This window comes from Pinus tabuliformis, chromosome 1_2 (genome assembly GCF_031772625.1).
Source record: "Pinus tabuliformis cultivar Carrire ecotype Pingquan chromosome 1_2, CPIR1, whole genome shotgun sequence".
In the NCBI taxonomy this organism is placed as follows: domain Eukaryota; kingdom Viridiplantae; phylum Streptophyta; class Pinopsida; order Pinales; family Pinaceae; genus Pinus; species Pinus tabuliformis.
Genome location: NC_142298.1, coordinates 1037969964 through 1037989887, shown reverse-complemented (window position 1 = coordinate 1037989887; position 19924 = coordinate 1037969964).

Here is a 19924-nt window from a genome sequence, read left to right as displayed (position 1 = left end):
TTTAAGAGCAAGAAATAGTCCCAAAAAGGTAAGCTCTCCTATCATCGTCGTAAATGTTTAACGAGCCCAATGATGAAAACTCAGGGTTTTTTATTATTTAACGAGTGAGAAAATTTCCTAAAAAGAATGCTCGGAGCTTATTCATAAGTTTTTAATGAGTCTAAAGAAGGTACTCAGGGTTTTTTCAGTTTTATGAGCAAGAAAAAAGTCCCAAAAAAGAATGCTCAATCGATCTTTTTCAGTTTAATGAGCTGGAAAAAGAGGGAAAAAGAGTTTCTCGGACCATCGTCATAAGTGTTTAACGAGCCCGATGATGAAAAACTCGGGGATTTTTCAGTTTTAGAGCAAGAAAACATCCCATAAAAGAAAGCGCTCATAGAGAATTGCACATGGTCGTTTCTGTCATTCAATCCTGAAAATTCTTTCATCAAAACATGAGTAATTTTTGTCAATCTGGGGTCATGGCACATGATAATTATCATTGGAAATCGACTAATTCTACTTTAATTACTTCAATTAATATAATTCATGTCTGCAAAGTGACTATAAGGGAGTTCTTGAGCCTCCTCTTTCACCATTTGCATCATTTGAGAGCTGTGAGAGTGTTTTGGAGCTAAAGAGGAGTAAATTTTTCACGGACGATTGCGGGAGATCCGGGTGACCATTCGACGTGTCATCAGTCCCAAGTAGGTGCAAAAACCTTAATCTTGCATTATTCAACCTTTTTTTTACCATATTTTGGGGTGATTTTTTGGATATATGGGGAGCCCTATCTCTTTAACTGCGCCTAACACCCTCTAGCAGGCCTGTAGGGGGCATCAAACACCCTTTACGACATGATGGAGGACATTAATCCTCCCTGTATCTCACTATGGGGGGCATTAGTGCATGAGGGCACACCCCAAAACCCCAGGCAATGATTTAATATGCATTTTTTTCCTGTTTTCATTAGTTTTTGGGTTTATTTGTGCAGGTTTTGAGCCATTATGACTAGTATATGGAGAGAACAGGCCCATGACTGACAAGAACTACTGATGTGAAATGATCCTGCTTGCATACTTGCATTGTGCCGTCAGGAGGACTTGTTGAGCTGGATTATTCAGCTTTGGGATGAACATGATTAGGTATTTAGAATTGGAGATCATGAGTTGGCCATTGACCGTGATGATATATACTTTTTGACTAATTTGTCATGTAGAGGAGCACAGGCAAACCTGACCGGGGGTAGGCCTGATCCTTGATCCACCCTAGAGCTGGTTCAAGCTTACTATATCCTTGAGAGTGGACTTGTCAACAATAGAGTCCCCATAGAGAGGATTAGGTCCGGATCTATGAGGGCCATTTTAAGGTTGATTGTGCATTCAACAGGGTCAAAGAGTCCCCACGTTGCAACAAAGGCCCAAATATTGCTTGTTGTTGACTGTGTCAAGCCTCAAATGTTCAACTGGTGTGAAGCAGTGCTTCACTAGTTGAACGCAGAATTGACCGCATGCAAGGCTCAAACCCAACAAAGTTTTGGGTATGGCACTCTCATTTTCTCATTCATACTTTAGAGGGTACCTATTATGTGCCCAAGGATGATCTTAGGTCCCTTTGATCCAAGGGAGCTGAGATAGGGACGATGGGCATCACTTGATCCTCACATAGGAGTTGGACCTATCCGATACTTTTTCGAGGAATATTTCTTTGAATGGCTTAGTGGCTAGATTGTGATGATTGACGACTATGCCTATGAGGGCATGGACTTCACTGGTGACCATGACTTGATTCTGCCTCCTGGGACCAACTGTGGGCCTCAAGGTAAGAATGATTTTGAGAGTACTTAAAGTATTTTTAAGCTTTTTAATATTTATGGGTTTTTTTTTTTTTTTTTATGGGTGAATAAATATTGACATGAACCTTTCTGCTTGACACAGATGTGGCACCGGTACGGCCTGTAGGCGAACCTCACCAAGTGAGGTGGGGAGGCCAACTACCTGATGGGGGGGTGATGCTAACAGTATTCACAAGGTTTGGAGGAACCTGGAGGGATTGAGCATGGGTGTGCCCCCCTTCCTATGAGGGAGATCCCCACTCATATGCAGCGGCACATAGTCGATGTGCCTGAGCATTTTTTGTCTCCTCTTCGGAGGATAGCTAGAGCAGTGTTATCATTTCATGAGCAATAGGCTCTATTAGCAAGCGCTTTGGCATAGCCAATGGGTGTTTATAGCTAGGCTTAGTAGCCATTTTGTACTTAAAACACCCAAGTTTTGGAATATTTTGATGTAAAAGACTGGATTCGATATATATATATATATATACAAATAATTTTGGTATTTTTATGATGTAAATGTTTTTTTAAGTGTTTTTGTAAATTTTTAACTGTGTAAATATTTACTTTTTATACATGTATCTATAGTGAATGAGACAAATGCCAATCTAATACATAGTTTGCTAATGAATCAACAATTGTATTAAATTCTCTAGGAATGTGCTCATATGCGATAACTTCATATTGGTGTTCCAAGAGTCGTACCATTAAATAATGACGTAACAAGATTGGATTAAGAATGTGATAATGATTTGTCAATTGCATAACAACAAGCTTAGAATCTAACAGGACCACTGGATTGGAGATGTCCCTTGATGACGCTTCAGTGAGAAGTGAAATTACAGACATATGCTCAGAAATATTGTTGGTGGTAGTACCAAGAAAGACTCCCCTGGAACAAAACAGTTTCGACTCAAGTGTGTAAATGACCCAAGCCGTTGATGCAATGTGCCATGTGTGACGACTGGCACCATCTACATATCCTACATACACTAAGGGTAATGAAGGCATCTGCATTACGAGAAATATGTATGAGACAAATACTTCAATAAATACCAAAAATGTAGTCGCATAAAAAACAAAAGCAAAACTTATAAATACATAAAATTACAAAGCACATGCCGAGTGCAGTACTATGCATAATATTTTCTCAGATAGAACCCGTTTCGGGGCTCAACAAGTGAGACTCCTTCCTAGTCCTGAAGTTAATATGCCCCTTTTGAGAGGGCTTTCTTAATGACATATGGACCGAGCCATAAGGGTTGAAGTGTTTCTACTCCCAAGGGGTCATGTTTTTTATCGTAAAGTAAAACAAGATCTCCCTCTCGGTAAGAATGAGGCTTGACCTTTTTGTTGTACTGGGCTTTGACCCGACGCTTGTGGGCTTCAAGTGCCAATTCAGCATCTCGACAAGTTTCATATAGTTTATTTAGGTACAGCAGGCACTCTTCTTTGATAGTGGTGCCGGGCAGGAGTTCAATAGCAATTTGTAGGGAAGGAATCTGACACTTGATTGGTAAAACCGCTTCCAGGCCCTAAGTTAGTTGAAAAGGTGTGAATCATGTAGCAGTTTCAACAAAAGTTTGATATGCCCAGAGCGCAAGATATAACATTCGATGTCAGTGGGTTTTATGATTCCCTACTAACCTATGGATCATGGTTTTTAAGACACCATTGATGACCTCTACTTGACCATTAGATTGGGGGTAGTAAGAGGATGATTGATCCTGGTGAAAACCTAGCAGCGATGTTAAGTCAGGCATCATGTGATTCTGAAAATGAGACCCATGGTCTGTAACGATCGTGTGGAAACACTGAAGCGACAGATGACCTGATTAAACAGGAATAGCACTGCAATTTCTCCATCAGCCCGGAAGGTGGGAAGGGCTTCGGCCCATTTCGTGAAATAGTCCATATCTACAATAATATAGTTGTGTCTAGCAAAGGAAATGAAGTTGCAATTTATGAAGTCTATCCCCCATTTGGCAACAGGGCCGACGAAGATAACTAGTTTAGTAGGATCGGAGGAGCCCACATTTTCTTTGTGAACACTTGACAAGGATAGCATTGCCAGATAGCCTTGATACAATATTTGAACAAGGTCGGCTGGTAGTAGCCTGAACACAAAATTTTTTGAGTAGTAGATATGCCAGAAAGATGACTGCAACATGTCCCAGCATGGTAGTCATTTAAAACGTGTTTCGCCTCTTCATTAATGAGGAAACATCAAAGAACTGTATCCACACCATGGCGATATAACCTATCGTTAAGCACTAAATAGTGTCGTGCTTGGTGGTGGATGCGACGACGGTCACCTGACGATAGCTTAGGGCAAAACCATTGCGCTTGGAGGTTGACAAGAATGTCACCATACCAAGGGTCAGTAGTGTCGATAAGATAGACAGCTTATTTGGAAGAGGATCGTGGGCTATCTCGTTAGGATCGACAATGGGAAGATCTGACAAAAGTTCAACGAAGACTAAGGTGTTTTTCACCTTGGCAGTAGTGAAAACAAAATAAAATTGTTGGACAATCACAATCCATTTTGAATATTTCCCTCCAATTACTTAATGAGACAAAATGTGTCTCATGGGATTCTCCAAGGCAAAGAAAGTAGTCTGTGGCAGCAGTATGTAATGTCAGAAGTAGTTGACAGCAAAGACAACTGCCAAGGACAACTTTTCCAAATGTGAATATCCGAGTTCAGGTCCAGCCAGGCCTTTTAACAAATAATATATCACATGTTCACTCCGGTCATCATGAGTTTGAACCAAGACCATTCCTAGAGAGGATGGCAAGGCTGCCAAGTATAGAAGAAAGTCGCACCCATCATTGGGAGTGGTAAGGAGTGGGGCTAATATAAGCGCCTTTTCAAGGTATCAAATGATCGTTGAGCTTGATCATCCCATGGATATGACACTACCTTCTTAAGTAGGCACATTAAGCCTTTCGTCAACTCAGCATAGTTTACGATGAACCATTGTAAAAAGTTTGCTTTCCCTTGCAAACGTTAGAGCTGCAAAATGGATTGTGGTTCGGGAAATTGAGTAATTACCTTTACCTTATTGGGATCAACCCTAATCCCATACTTGGAGACAATGAATCCATGTAAGCATCCAGACTCGACAAGGAAAATTCATTTAAGTGGATTCAGACGTATGTTATAAAACTGGCACCTAAGAAAGATAACTCTTAAATGATCTAGGTGTTGCGATTGCTTCTTGGAATGGGCTGGAAGGTCATCCAAGTAAGCCTGAATGATATGTCTAATATCATGAAATGCATAGTCCATGGCCCTTTGAAATGTTGCTCCAACATTCTTAAACCGAATGGGAGTTCGATAGGCAAAGATTCCCCATGGGCAAATGAAGGTGGTTTTGTGCTGGTCTTTGGGTTTTATAGCAATCTAGTTGTAACCTGAGAATCCATCCATGAATGAGAATGATTCACAACCCGTGCATTCGTTGATGATTTGGTCGACGAATGGTGTCAAATGATTATCCTTTGGATACATAGTGTTCAAGTCTTGATAATTGACATATACGCGGATGTTTCCTTGTTTCTTATTGACAGGAACCAGATTGGAAACCCATTCCATTAAGGGAACGAGATAAATGAAACCAGCACGTAACAACTTCTCCACCTCAGTCTTGATGACTGCCATTTTGCGGGGGTGGACTGGTCAAAGCCTTTGGTGGACAGGTTTAGCATTGTCGTATGTCTTGATCTCATGCTCGACAATAGAAGGATCTATGCCAGGCATTTCCTTGTAGGACCAAGTGAATACATTGCGGAATTTCTTAAAAAGGTAGGTGAAGCTTGCAATTTCCTCAGGATTGCAATCTGCTCCAACCTGGATGTTTTCTATGATGCCTATCATGACAAAAATATCAATGAGCAATGTCTTTAAAATATTTCCCATGTTTTCTTCCAAGTCCAAAGTTTGGATAGTATTATATGGTGAGGAAATGATTTCAGGTGCATCAAGTGACAGGATTTGAAGAGGCATCATGTCTGAATTAGATATCAAAACACGATGGTGCGAGTCCTCCCAAGGTCACTCTTCTAAACTAATGATCTCTCTAATAGCTTTGTCTATAGGTAGGACTTGATTGAGGGGATTGAAGAAGGAGCAGTTATGGGAGGGGCAGTGGTACCGTTGGCCGTGACCAAAGTGATCAGAGACTTAGATGCAGATGGAATGGCTTGGTAGGCCAATTCAGCTGGTGACAATATCATTTGTTCTCCATAAGTGTCAATGTCTGAAGGGGCCGATAGGATCCAAAGGTTGGTCGATTTGTGAGGAATGGACGAAACCATATTGACCGTCTATGGAACCACTGGCGGCAGAAGAGGGAAACAACCCATCAGGGAAGAGCCCTTGAGTAGACCGTACCGATTCTGACATACGAGTCAGGTACACCACCCACTAAGGGTACAGATCCACTTGGTAACGAGGAATAATTAGGGTTGCAAAAGGACAAATGGTTCACTGTGACTACCTTTCCATCTAATGGAAATAGGATGATGTGAAAGACCGTAGACACAATGGCAGTCATGGCGCAAGTCCAACTGCGACCCAACAAGAGATTATAGTCAAGATTTCTATATACGACTTCGATGTCCAATATTACCGTTTTCCCATACAAGATGATGGGGTAGCTATCTAGGTAACCTTTTGGGATGAAAGGGTGGCCGTCAAAAGCTTTAAGGGAATTCGAAGATGGGGATAGGATTGGAGAACCCAAAGCAAGCCAACATGAAGCTGACATTACACAAGTTGAAGCACCTTCATCAATGACAGTTCTATGTATTCCTTTACCTTTAAAAAATATTTGCACCTGAAATGCAAGCTAGTGAGAAAGGGGAGGTTTAAATTTTTCCATGTCGAAAATTGCAAGCATGGAATCTTGAGGGTCGATACCACCAATAGCCAAAAGTAGAGCTTTCCTTTATGTTGGATAGTTTTGTAATACTTCGAGCACCAACATAGCTGATGGCGATTGTGCCAAGTCTTATACAAAGTTGTATTTTTGGGCGGCACGTGCAAATGTTGTGCATTGTGCGACAAAGTGCCCCTTTTGGGGGGTGAATCACAAAATCAGTAACTAGCCTCTCGATATGAAGATCGTTAGGCAGCAGTAGGTTTTGACTTGAGGAGGGTTCCTCTGCATGAGCGATTGGAGCTTCATAAGATTTGGATCTGGTTTGTAGATCTACTGTTTCAAAGGTGTAAATGGTAGAGGGTCCTTCACCAGCTGAAGGATGTTGCAAACCACCATTTCCCCCTTACGGGGATTATGGTTAGTTTGAAATAAGGTTTTGTTGTTGGTGAGCAGGGAAAGGATTATTCAGGATAGCAAGGGTCCTGCCAGTGTCCTTTTTAGCAATGAAATCTATGCATTCTTGAAGACGCGGATAGCGATAGGTAATGTGGTCTTCGACACAGATTTTGCAAGGGAATCTAGTGATCCTTTCCATCATTAGATGGCACAGCAGCCTTTTGCTTTAGGTTTTGTTGCTTTGTTGACTTCTCTTCAGAAGGAGTGGTATTTTTCTTATTCTTCTTGTTCTTACCATTGGGTTTTTTTTTAGACTACACAGAGTTGATCGTGGTGGTAGGAAGAGCAGTCGATTTGGTAGAGCAGTCCACTGACATCTGGGTAATCTGACCACTAATTTTTTTTACAGCAGCCCCAGAGGTTGGGCCGATAATCCCATTGGAGTGCACTCCGGGTTGCTGAGTAGTGGGAGCATTGGAAATGCGAGGGGCATTAGGAATTACATCGTATAGAGTGACAGACTGTGAATATATCAGATCTAAGTGCTGGGCATGACAAATGGATTGTTCTTTTGTGACTGCACCACCTAAGGCAACATCCTTAGCGATTTGGGGGAGTAGAGACTTGCAGAACCAATCTGCTAATAGATAGTCTAGGAGGGGAGCTTTGACTAACCTCCGCCTATGTCTCCATTCATGTATATGATCAGAGATGTGGGTGGAAATATCCTGACGTAATGAAGTGAGGAGTTCCATCCCAGTTTCATAGTGGATGGGTAGCTGGAAGTTCTTTAAGAATTCCATCAATAGAGTGCCAAATGTATTGACTGACGCACGTGGTTACTCATGTACCACTTAGCTACGTTGCCAATAAGGGTACAAAGAAAGAGACGTAATTGGATACTATCATCCACCATGGAGTTAGAAACACACCATAGATGATAGGTGGTGATGTGTGTACCTGGATCCTCCCCTTGTCACACGGAATAAGTCGATCTTGCGGACAAGATAGACCTTCCTAGAATCTAAAGAAGACCTAATGACAAGCAAACCAACCAGACACTATCTTTCTCTAAATATGCTTTGATAAACAATAGCAAACAAGTTTTTTTAGGGCCTACCTTAGGTCCAACGCAAGCTTGTGGATTCCCTTGCTCCTTCGATCCAAATGAGCTCCTTCGTCGCGAATCTGCAAACACAAACAAGGCAAACAAATTAAATAGCACCTGAAAAGCCAATTGCATAAAACATATTTAACATGAAAGTCAAGGAGTCCATGAAACAAATAACATGAGATACTTGTTGAGAAAAATGAGTTTGATTGTATTAATTCAAAAGAAGAAGAACCTTACAACCTTTTCCTTGACGTTGTACAAGCTCCTCCCAGGGTCCAGCAAGAAGTCTCCTCTACTTTGACAAGTTTCACTCACTCCCCAATGAAGCCAAAAAGGTATGTGATCTCTCCTCTTAAGCTCAACTAGGAAGTCTTTATTTCACCAGCATTTACCCTAAAAAATGTTCAACTTCTAACCTCTTTAGCAACCAGCCCAATGCCTATATTTATAGTGCAATGGAGGGAGGTTACTAGGTACTCCTTCAAAGGGATAGCTCCTCTCATCAAGGGATTAGCTCCTTCTCTTTTGGGATGCATGAACCACCTTAGAGCGAACAATCCACGTCAAAATTCCTTCTAGAAACCTCTAGAATTAACCCAAAGTGAGTTTTCTAAGATAAAACTTGCGCCTTTTGACTTTCACATGGGTTTGCACCTACACCGTTAGGGACAGAGCGGGCAGGTCCACCGTTTTTGTACACAGAAAGTGCGGGACCGCAGGTGACCGTGAGAGAAAGTGCGGAACCAGAGTTACATTGATTTTTAATGTCTTTCTCTCATTTTCAAAGCTTGACTTGAAGAGCTGAGGTCTGAGACTTGCTTAGGAGGATAATACAAGTGATGATAGACCCACACTGACTGCAAATAATCATGGTGACGATATTTTTGTGTAACAGATTGCCCCCTAAAGTGCGAAGTCTGTAGTAGATGAGGATTTCTTATCATTTAGGAAGAGTGAAGTACTTTATCATTTCGAAGATCATCTTGTGGAGACCCTGGTTGGAACCTGTAAAAACATTCAATGCAAGATATATATATGAGATCATATCATCGCTGAGGTAGGCATTCCCATACTCAAATCAAAACTGACTAGAAACACTGACTACTGCTCTGATATATGAATGAACTTGTAAAACATCACAAGTAAAGACTCATGTGGACACAGTATGGATGCAACCATCTGTTTATGAATAGTCCATTATATAATGAATACAAAATTCCTCGCAGCCTAGATTGTGGAAACTAGATCCAGGGTCTTCCTTTCTACTTCCCGAAACAGTACGATTCTATCCATGCGAATGAATGTGTTGATGTCGAAAATGGTAGAAACCACTTGAGTACCAGTCAATGATGTAAACTGTTAACAAGTGTGAGAGAAACCACCAGTGATGTCAATGGCTCTCAAAGTACCCAGTACAATCCATGAGATGCGAATAAATGTATTGATGTCGAACATGTCATGGAATCCTCTGATTGGAAGTCAATGATGTAAACTGTCGTCAAAGGCGAGAAACCTGCCATTGAGGCATGCAGATTGATGAGCCCCAAAAATGGATAATTATTTGGGCTCATTCAACCTCCTAATTCGACTTAATCCACCATTCTCATTAGTTTATTGAATGTTTTCAACTATATTTATGCTAATAGAGTGAATTGGGTTAGTCGTTATGCCAACAAGTCTAATGGGTGCTTTGTGTAGCCTTTTTGGTCAATTTGGAGACAAAATTGAAGGGTTTAATAAGCACTTGGCAGCCAAATTCGTGGGAGAACAAGGGAGAGGATTTGTAGGAAGGTGTCCCCTTCATTTATGGGCCCTTACCTCGAATTCTCCACCATCATCTCGGAGTTTAAGGGCCACCAAATCAATTAACACAAGGGCAGCCAAGCAAGTCAAGCAGGACTACTGTTAACTACAAGTTTTGGGCAGCCGAGTCCCTAAAGTTTAAGAGGACTGTTGGGGTCCTCAATTTGTATAAATAAGAAGGCTTAGGGCCTCATTTTGGTTAGCTGGTAGATAGTCATTTTGGTTAGCTAGTAGTTAGTCAATGGTTAGTCATTTTGTAGGCAGAAGTTAGCTAGTTTGTATTTCGATTTTTAGGCAATAGATTAGTTTTGTTGTCAGCTCATTTTCAAGTTGTCCTTGTGGACAGTTTTGATGTAACTCTTCATTTCTTGATCAATAAAGATGAATCCAACTTTGAACCAGCTCTAAATCTCTCTTAGGAGGCTATAGCTCTTGGGGTTGGGCCCATCTCAAGCGCCCAATACCTCCTTTGATTATCTTTATGTGCTTTTGCTGCATTCTTAGAATAAAATCTGCTATTTAGATCTAAATCTTGTTTTGTTATTTAGTTTGTTTTTTGATGAGTAAAATAGCTTTTCATGCTCAGATTTAGTTGATAGGTTTTTAATAGAAAAGGCTTCAAGAAAAGGGCCAACAAACATCTATGGTTTCACCTCTCCCTCAGTGGGATCAGGAGCTGTGACTAGGATGACTTTGCTGCCCACAAAAACACTGACTTTGCTTTGCCATGCAATCATTAGTGTTTGGTTTTCATTTGCAGAAGTTGGTTACATGTTTAGATATTTGAATGCTTCATTGCATAGTTAATATACATGGTTTCCTTGCAAATAAAGCTGTTGTCCATTCTTGTTACTGTTAGCTAGATCATATTAGGGTAGCATAACTAGATCTTTGTTTTCTTGCATGTCTTTGTTGGTTCAGTTGGAAACACAAACTGCAGAGCACCTGTACCACTTCTCTGTCTACCCAGACTCCCTCAAACCCATCTTCTCCATCTCCTAACTTGGTTTCTTGCATCACGTTGCCATACTGCCCTCATAACCCTACCTTTTGTGCAACATTACTTCAGTCTTCTTGGAACAAGTCTAGCCATCTACACCTTCTCCTCAACTCCATCCTCCAAGTCTTGAACTCCCCTACACCCCTATTTAACCTCCATACTCATTCCTCCACCTTTTTCCCTCCATCCATGCTCCAAAATTCCATTACTAAACATCCTGTAGAAAAATTACAGAACATCCTGTAGAAATCCCAGAACATCCTGTAGAACCCCTGCAGACTTCCTGTAGAAGCTCATAAACGTGATTTATTGGCAACCAAACTTTGTGAAACTCTCTGGAAGGGTGTTAGGGACCCCTTAGACCCTCTCTGAACCTTCCCGACCTCTTCCAAGCATTTCTCCTCCTTGATCCACCTCTGCACAGTCAAAAATAGTTAAAAGCACATGCATGATAATTCCAACAACTTAATCAAAAATACAAAAAGATGTTTTCTTCAGATAGAGATAGTCTAGACACATGTATTTTACGTTCATAGAATTAATGGCATCTCTTTCAGTAGTTTGCATGCTCTCCTTTGCGTCAGTAGGACTAGCTGGTAGAATTAGGGTTTGCTAGGGTTTGCGTTTCTTTTTGGCTTTCAGTTTCTTTTTGCAATTAGATTAGCTTCCTTCGAGTTAGCTTTCATCCATCAATTAAAAAGCTTCTTCTAAGAGATCATAGAAGTTGGCTTAAGCTCCTAGTGGACTTGTGCCAGCTGACCAAGTGACAGCTGCAGCAAGAGCTAGTACTTGTGCATACAGCACCGTCGCTTCCAAGTTTGTTACGAACTACCGGGTTGATAAAATTAAAGAAGGGAGTTCCAGGAGTTGTAGCATTATTGATACAATACTGGAGCCCACCATCTTTTTGGCGCCGTTGCCGGGGAAGCTTCAAAGTATTGGTGATTTTCGCTTTTCTTCTATTTTCCACTACAATCTTTTGCTAAGTAGTTTATTTCATTTCCATTATTGAATTTCATTTATGCAAAAGTAGATTAGCATTTCTCGCTTTCATAGATTAGCATTTCAATTCCGCAAGCATAGACTAGCATTTCATTCCTACAATTTCATTTGAGAAAAATAGATTAGTCCTTTCCTTCTTTCATTTCAATTCTGCATTTTCATTTTAGCAAGATAGTTAGTTGCAGTTCAATCTATTTCAGTTTTGCAGGTAGAAGTAGAAAAAAGCAAAAATCAACCAAAAAGATTTCATTTCATGCCTTGTAGGAGTAGAGATAAGTTAGAAAAATGATTGCACCACACCCCCACTGCTTCACACAGCCAACATTCTCTCTTCTTCAATGGCTGTGATTAAAGAACCCTTAGGTGGACAGCAAGACATATTTGAAGAACCTCAAGGGAAGAAGAAGAAGAAACCATTCCTCTGGAGCTAATGGCTACAAGCAGAAATGTTGGGAGTAGTACCTTATCCAAAAATGAATTTGCAAATCAGATAGAAGTTTTCAAGAGTGATATGAGGCAGTTTCTTGCCATGCAATTGGATACCCCATGGATCCAAAAGAAGCAAGAGGAAGCCAAGAGGGCTTTGGTCATCTTTTGTCCCAGGTGCAGTAGAAAGCATCCTAGGAACGAATGTCCAATGCACTCCCTAGAAGTGTGTTTCATCTGTGAAGAATACCATCCTACAAATCAGTGCCCTTCCTTACCCAGAATCAAAGCTGCATATCAGAGGGCAAAAGGAGCCACTGAATCACTCTATTATATGAACCAAAGGAGGCCACATGGACCTAGATCTTACCAGCAGGAACTGTAAGGGACATCCGAGACCTATTATGACCCCTATCAAGCCACTTTCATGCCTTCTTGGGGTCCCCCTGCTCATCCTTCCTGGTTCACACCTCCTCCTTGTTCCTTCATAGATCCATATTATGCCCAACCAGCTGCTCATTCGTTTCACTCTTATGCTCAGCCACAACCTCAGTGGAATGCACCTCATTAGGGGTGGAGGCCCCACTACAACACTCCTCCCACTTCTTTTCCTCCACCACCTGCTCAACCACAACCATCACCTCCTCCTCCACCAAGGCAACCCCAAATGCCTACCCAACCACAACCCCATCCGCATCCATATCAAATGCACACCTCCACTCAACTACCCATACCACCATTTCCAAAGCCATACCATGGAACAACTCAACAAAATTGCAATGCTGAGACACAACATGTCCAAATGACTCCTCTTGAGCTCGATGATCTTCACCATAGCTCAGGAAGAGTGTTGCAAAGCAGAGATTATCTTGAAAGCATTGAAGGACCACATCCGGCAAAAGAAGATTCAAAAGAGGAGATCAAAGAACCATGGGCTGCACTTGATGAAGAGAAGAGATCAGAATCAGAGATCGAGAGAGCTCCCTCATGGTTACCATCAAATATTCCATGTATTCAAGAGAAAGATCAGCAAAAAGAGGAAGATGAGAAAGTCATGTTAGAGGGTGACATGAAAAATGATCCAGATCAGCAAAAGAACCAAGGATATCAGAGCTATATTGAGATATGGTTCTAGACAGTCACTAAGTTGCAGTGGTACTCTCTTCCTTAACTATGTTTGATCCCTTCAAAGTTAGATCATTTGGTCTCTGAAATCCGGATACCTGTCAGAGCATGCATTTCGAGCCTTCACATCATCTTGTCTCTAATCTCGATGTGCACATGGCTCCATTGGAAGTATTCTTACAGTTGAAAATGATTTTGTTTTTCAAGTAGGGTAGGGTAGAGGAAAAAAAAGAAAAAAAGAAAAAAAGAAAAAAAAAAAAAAAGAGAAAAAATGAAAATAAGAAGAGAATAAAAATCTAAGGTGAAAACCTCCTCGGAGGCGCCTTAGATTGGCTCATTGGTTGAAAACCTCCATGAGGCAGTCAATGGGTTAAAAAAAAAAGAGAAAAGAGAATAAGATCTCTCGGTGAAAACCTCCCTTGGAGGCGCCCAGGGCAGGCAATTAGGGTGAAAACCTCCATGAGGCGCCCTAGTTGTTTTTCAAAAAAAAAGAGAAAAAGAAAAAGAAAAATAAATCTAATTTCCATTGAATAATTTCAGGTTGCAGCAGTGACATTGCAGGTCAGGAGGATCACTCAAAACAAAGACAAAGGAGTTTTTGTGCCTTCTAGAGGAAGTTCTATATTTCTACAGGAAACATCTTGTAGAACCTTCAAGCGAGCCAGATTCAATTTTGGAAGGGGATCTAAAGCTTGGAATCCATTGGTTATGCCTGCAAGCATCCATGTTCCCATTCCTCACCCTTTTCCATCATCTTTTCCACCTCATTGTGCTTCTTCATTGTGCTTCTACAGGAAGTTCCTGTAGAAATTGTAGGAAGCTAGAAATGGATTTCAAAAATGCGGTTTGGCGAACATGGTAGCTTCCTCAAGGGTTCAAAAGTCCTCCTTCACTTTTCAAACTCCTCCTCCATCATCTCCATGCCTGCATCACAACCCAAGCTCAGTTTTCTTACCATGCAACAAAACTGCAAAATGCCTTGAAGAAAAAACACATAGAACAGAATTTGTTTCTTCCATAACATGAAAACCATGCATCCATTTGAAAAAACCGTTTTATGGGGAATTGTACAGGGGTGATGGCAACATGCCTGAGCAGTTTCAGCCAATTCCGGTGCACGGTTTCCAAGAAATTAGCCTCCATCACCATCAGCCATTTTTGAATTTTCTCCATATCCGTGCGTCCGTTTCAAAACCTATTTCATGGGGAGATGCACATGGGTGATAGTAGCCTACCCAAGCAGTTTCAGCCAATTTTGATGCACGGTTTCTAAGAAATTGATCTCTGAAATCTTCAGCCATTTGCCATTTTTCTCGAAATCTGTGCATCCATTGATCACGATTTTGCTATGGGAGGTGCATCATGATGATAGGAACATGCTCAGAAATTTTCGGATCGATCCGGTTTACCGTTTGGGAGCAATGGCGAAAACAAGTTTCGGTCCTGTGAAAATTCAGTGGCAGCAGCTTGAGGGTGCAGATCTGAGCGTGGAAATGAACTCCTACAGCATGCATCCGGCGAGAGGACACCTGCACAAGGAAAACAACCAAAAATCATCAGTGAACCCTCATGCAACCAAAGAAACCAGTGCATGCAGCAATGACTAGCCACAACACCTCACAACAGCCATTTGACTTCAGGTACGTGACTGCAACTCGTTCTTCTATTGCACAAATCTAATTTAAAAACTGCATGAATGAATGGAATGGTGGAATTGAGCCACGAATATAGAAAGATTAAGCCGATAGTTCCTTGTCCAATTCTCTATCAATCAGCCAAGAATCATGCAGCGTACGTGCTAGACAACTCACGTGAAAATTAAAAATAGAAAAAACAGACAGTGGTAGAGGCTTTAACTCCAGTGCAACTGATTAACAAGAAGAGGACATGCAGCTCATTATAGCACTGTCATCTGCATGTGGCCACGTACACCTAGCCACCTCACTCCTTCACCACAAATCACGCAGCAATTAACGAACGCTCAGCTAAAACTCACAGACTGCTGTTAACTTGCTCTTGCAACATTTTCAACTGAAGTATGCATCCTCTGCTTCCACAAAATGATTAACCTATCATCCTCCATTGAGCTTTGTGGCCTGGTTCACAATTCTCCAGCGTATCAGGCTCATTCAGAGGCGCAGGGGCGCTCTACAGGCGTTTCTACAGGAAGACGTCCTACAGGAAAGTATAGCAAAGTTGTCCAGAGCAGAAAAGCCCGAGTTTTTCTTCATCCAGTTTGGAGATTGAAGAGAGGTAGGCTGGAAAACACCATTCCCATGCATGATATTTCAGAAGGTGGTGAATTGAACTGTTTTGAATAAGAATGTATGAAACAAGTCTGCCTGTAAATCTAGAATAGTAGTTTTCCTGTGTGTTACATGGAATGTTTCAGTTGGTTCTGCGTCAAATTCTCTTCCGCAGTTCCTGTTAAGAAATTCCTCTGCTAGAAACGATAAACCACTATGAGGGTTAACCTATGCATGAAGAATATGAATTTTATGTGATTGTATGCATGCTGAGGATGAAGCTCTGCACTCTGTCTGTGGGAGCCTGATTCCCTTTTGACAGTCGGGTTTGGGAAAAAAAAGCATTATAACGAGGGAATTGGTGCAAAGTTGAAATACAAACACCTGAGAAATCCTGTCCTGAGGATCAAAAGAGGAAAGCATAAAAAAAAGCAGTCCCTTTCTGCTCAGAGCATTGAAACTGGGCACTCTCACCAAACCAGACCAACCAGCTTACATCCTTTTTGGAGCAAGGTCAGCCTTCAGATTAGGAAATATATTACCTATGAGGGGAAATTTAGCATTGTGTATGGTTATCACTTCCGCTTGTTAACAGAGCTCAGACACATGATGGATTTGCCCTCAAAACAAAAATTGAGCATTCCATACTTCCTCCTATAGTCATTGGTTGAGTGTAGCATGAAACTGAAGGAGGGAACACCAAACCAGCTGGCCCATCATGGGCTTATCAAGCTCCTTGTAGAAGATTCCCTCCATAATTATATTGTCCCTATTTCTTGGGAGGTTTTCACAATATGTCCAAGGGTGATGACATCCAGACTCTAGCCGAAGAATTCACCTCATCCAACAGCGAGGACAAGGAGCACATCGAGGCAGAGAAGAAAACAAAGGGGAAGAAAGCTAAGGTTAAGAAAACCCAAGGCAGACCATCACAGGAAAAATCATAGGAGAAGCCACAGGAAAAGAAAGAAAAGGACAAGCTGTTGAGGCAAGCGGGTGAAATAAAGACACAAATGCCAAAGGAGAAGCGGTTGCAAACCCGAGCAGAGAAGACTGAAAAAGGCAAAACAAGTAGGGATACACCCAAGGCAACCACAACATAGGTCAAGGAGAAGGCCCCCCCAGCCAAGCAAGCCAAATCAAGAGAAAATTGGTTCTACAGGAAGCCAGCAGACTGTTTCTACAGGAAGACAGAGAACTGTTTCTACAGGAAGTCCTGAAAAAGGGAAGCAAAAGGAGAAATTGGCTGAAATCCTAGCTAGGGAGGCAGCAACTGTGTTGGCTGCCCTAAGTACCTCTCCCAAGCTGAAGGAGAAGTGAAAGAGGGAGCATCCACTATATTTTAAGGCAAGAAAGGGCCTGCAGATACTCTAGAAAAAGAAGCAAAGGCAATGGGAAGAAGCAAAGAGAAAAGCATGGTTTCATGACTAAGAAGAGGGCATCACTTCAGAAGCTTGGCATGACAGGGAGGCCACCAGGGCCATCAAAGTTGAGGAGATAGATTGGTTACTCAGAGGATGAGCAACACTTTCAGTAGGGGGGTGATGATGAGCCCCAAAAATGGATAATTATTTGGGCTCATTCAACCTCCTAATTCGACTTGATCCACCATTCTCATTAGTTTATTGCATTTTTTTAATTATATTTATGCTAATAGAGTGAATTGGGTTAGTCATTATGCCAACAAGTCTAATGGGTGCTTTGTGTAGCCTTTTTGGTCAATTTGGAGACAAAATTGAAGGGTTTAATAAGCACTTGGCAGCCAAATTCGTGGGAGAACAAGGGAGAGGATTTGTAGGAAGGTGTCCCCTTCATTTATGGGCCCTTACCTCGAATTCTCCACCATCAGCTTGGAGTTTAAGGGCCACCAAATCAATTAACACAAGGGAAGCCAAGCAAGTCAAGCAGGACTACTGTTAACTACAAGTTTTGGCCAGCCGAGTCCCTAAAGTTTAGGAGGACTGTTGGGGTACTCAATTTGTATAAATAAGAAGGCTTAGGGCCTCATTTTGGTTAGCTGGTAGATAGTCATTTTGGTTAGCTAGTAGTTAGCCAATGGTTAGTCATTTTGTAGGCAGAAGTTAGCTAGTTTGTATTTCGATTTTTAGGCAATAGATTAGTTTTGCTGTCAGCTCATTTTCAAGTTCTCCTTGTGGACAGTTTTGATGTAACTCTTCATTTCTTGATCAATAAAGATGAATCCAGCTTTGCACTAGCTCTAAATCTCTCTTAGGAGGCTATAGCTCTTGGGGTTGGGCCCATCTCAAGCGCCCAATACCTCCTTTGATTATCTTTATGTGTTTTTGCTGCATTCTTAGAATAAAATCTGCTATTTAGATCTAAATCTTGTTTTGTTATTTAGTTTGTTTTTTGATGAGTAAAATAGCTTTTCATGCTCAGATTTAGTTGATAGGTTTTTAATAGAAAAAGCTTCAAGAAAAGGGCCAACAAACATCTGTGGTTTCACCTCTCCCTCAGTGGGATCAGGAGCTGTGACTAGGATGACTTTGCTGCCCACAAAAACACTGACTTTGCTTTGCCATGCAATCATTAGTGTTTGGTTTTGATTTGCAGAAGTTGGTTACATGTTTAGATCTTTGAATGCTTCATTGCATAGTTAATATACATGGTTTCCTTGCAAATAAAGTTGTTGTCCATTCTTGTTACTGTTAGCTAGATCATATTAGGGTAGCATAACTAGATCTTTGTTTTCTTGCATGTCTTTGTTGGTTCAGTTGGAAACACAAATTGCAGAGCACCTGTACCACTTCTCTGTCTACCCAGACTCCCTCAAACCCATCTTCTCCATCTCCTAACTTGGTTTCTTGCCTCACGTTGCCATACTGCCCTCATAACCCTACCTTTTGTGCAGCATTACTTCAGTCTTCTTGGAACAAGTCCAGCCATCTACACCTTCTCCTCAACTCCATCCTCCAAGTCTTGAACTCCCCTACACCCCTATTTCACCTCCATACTCATTCCTCCACCTTTTTCCCTCCATCCATGCTCCAAAATTCCATTACTAAACATCCTGTAGAAAAATTACAGAACATCCATAGAAATCCTAGAACATCCTGTAGAACCCATGCAGACTTCCTGTAGAAGCTCATAAAAGTCGTTTCTTGGCAACCAAACTTTGTGAAACTCTCTGGAAGGGTGTTAGGGACCCCTTAGACCCTCTCTGAACCTTCCCGACCTCTTCCAAGCATTTCTCCTCCTTGATCCACCTCTGCACAGTCAAAAATAGTTAAAAGCACATGCATGATAATTCCAACAACTTAGTCAAAAATACAAAAAGATGTTTTCTTCAGATAGAGGTAGTCTAGACACATGTATTTTACCTTCATAGAAGTAATGGCATCTCTTTCAGTAGTTTTCATGCTCTCCTTTGCGTCAGTAGGACTAGCTGGTAGAATTAGGGTTTGCTAGGGTTTGCATTTCTTTTTGGCTTTCAGTTTCTTTTTGCAATTAGATTAGCTTCCTTCGAGTTAGCTTTCATCCATCAATTAAAAAGCTTCTTCTAAGAGCTCATAGAAGTTGGCTTAAGCTCCTAGTGGACTTGTGCCAGCTGACCAAGTGACAGCTGCGGCAAGAGCTAGTACTTGTGCATACAGCACCGTCACTTCCAAGTTTGTTACGAACTACCGGGTTGATAAAATTAAAGAAGGGAGTTCCAGGAGTTGTAGCATTATTGCTACAATACTGGAGCCCACCATAGATCTCAAGGTACTGACGATTCCTAGATCATCTTTCTAGATAATGAGCTGATGTCGATAGAAAGCGATCCATCGTAGGCAAGCCCACAACACAAAATCATAGATCAAGTTGAAGAGATTTAGTTGCAAGGACTGACTCAGGGATGGTCAAGATGGATGAAAAATATTTTGCAGATGAATGGATTATTGGCAGTGACCTCTTGAACATACAATGACACGACAGATGGCTTGGTGACAATTGACCCAAAGTTAATACCCAGAAACCGGCTAAAGACTTTCAATGTGGTTTGATCAACTGTTAGGCAAAGGATTTCCCAACCCAGGTGAATAAAAGTGTCGTGTTCAAGAGTGGTTACAAAGTATGAAAAACAAGCTCATTTTTCTCTCTTTTCCCCCA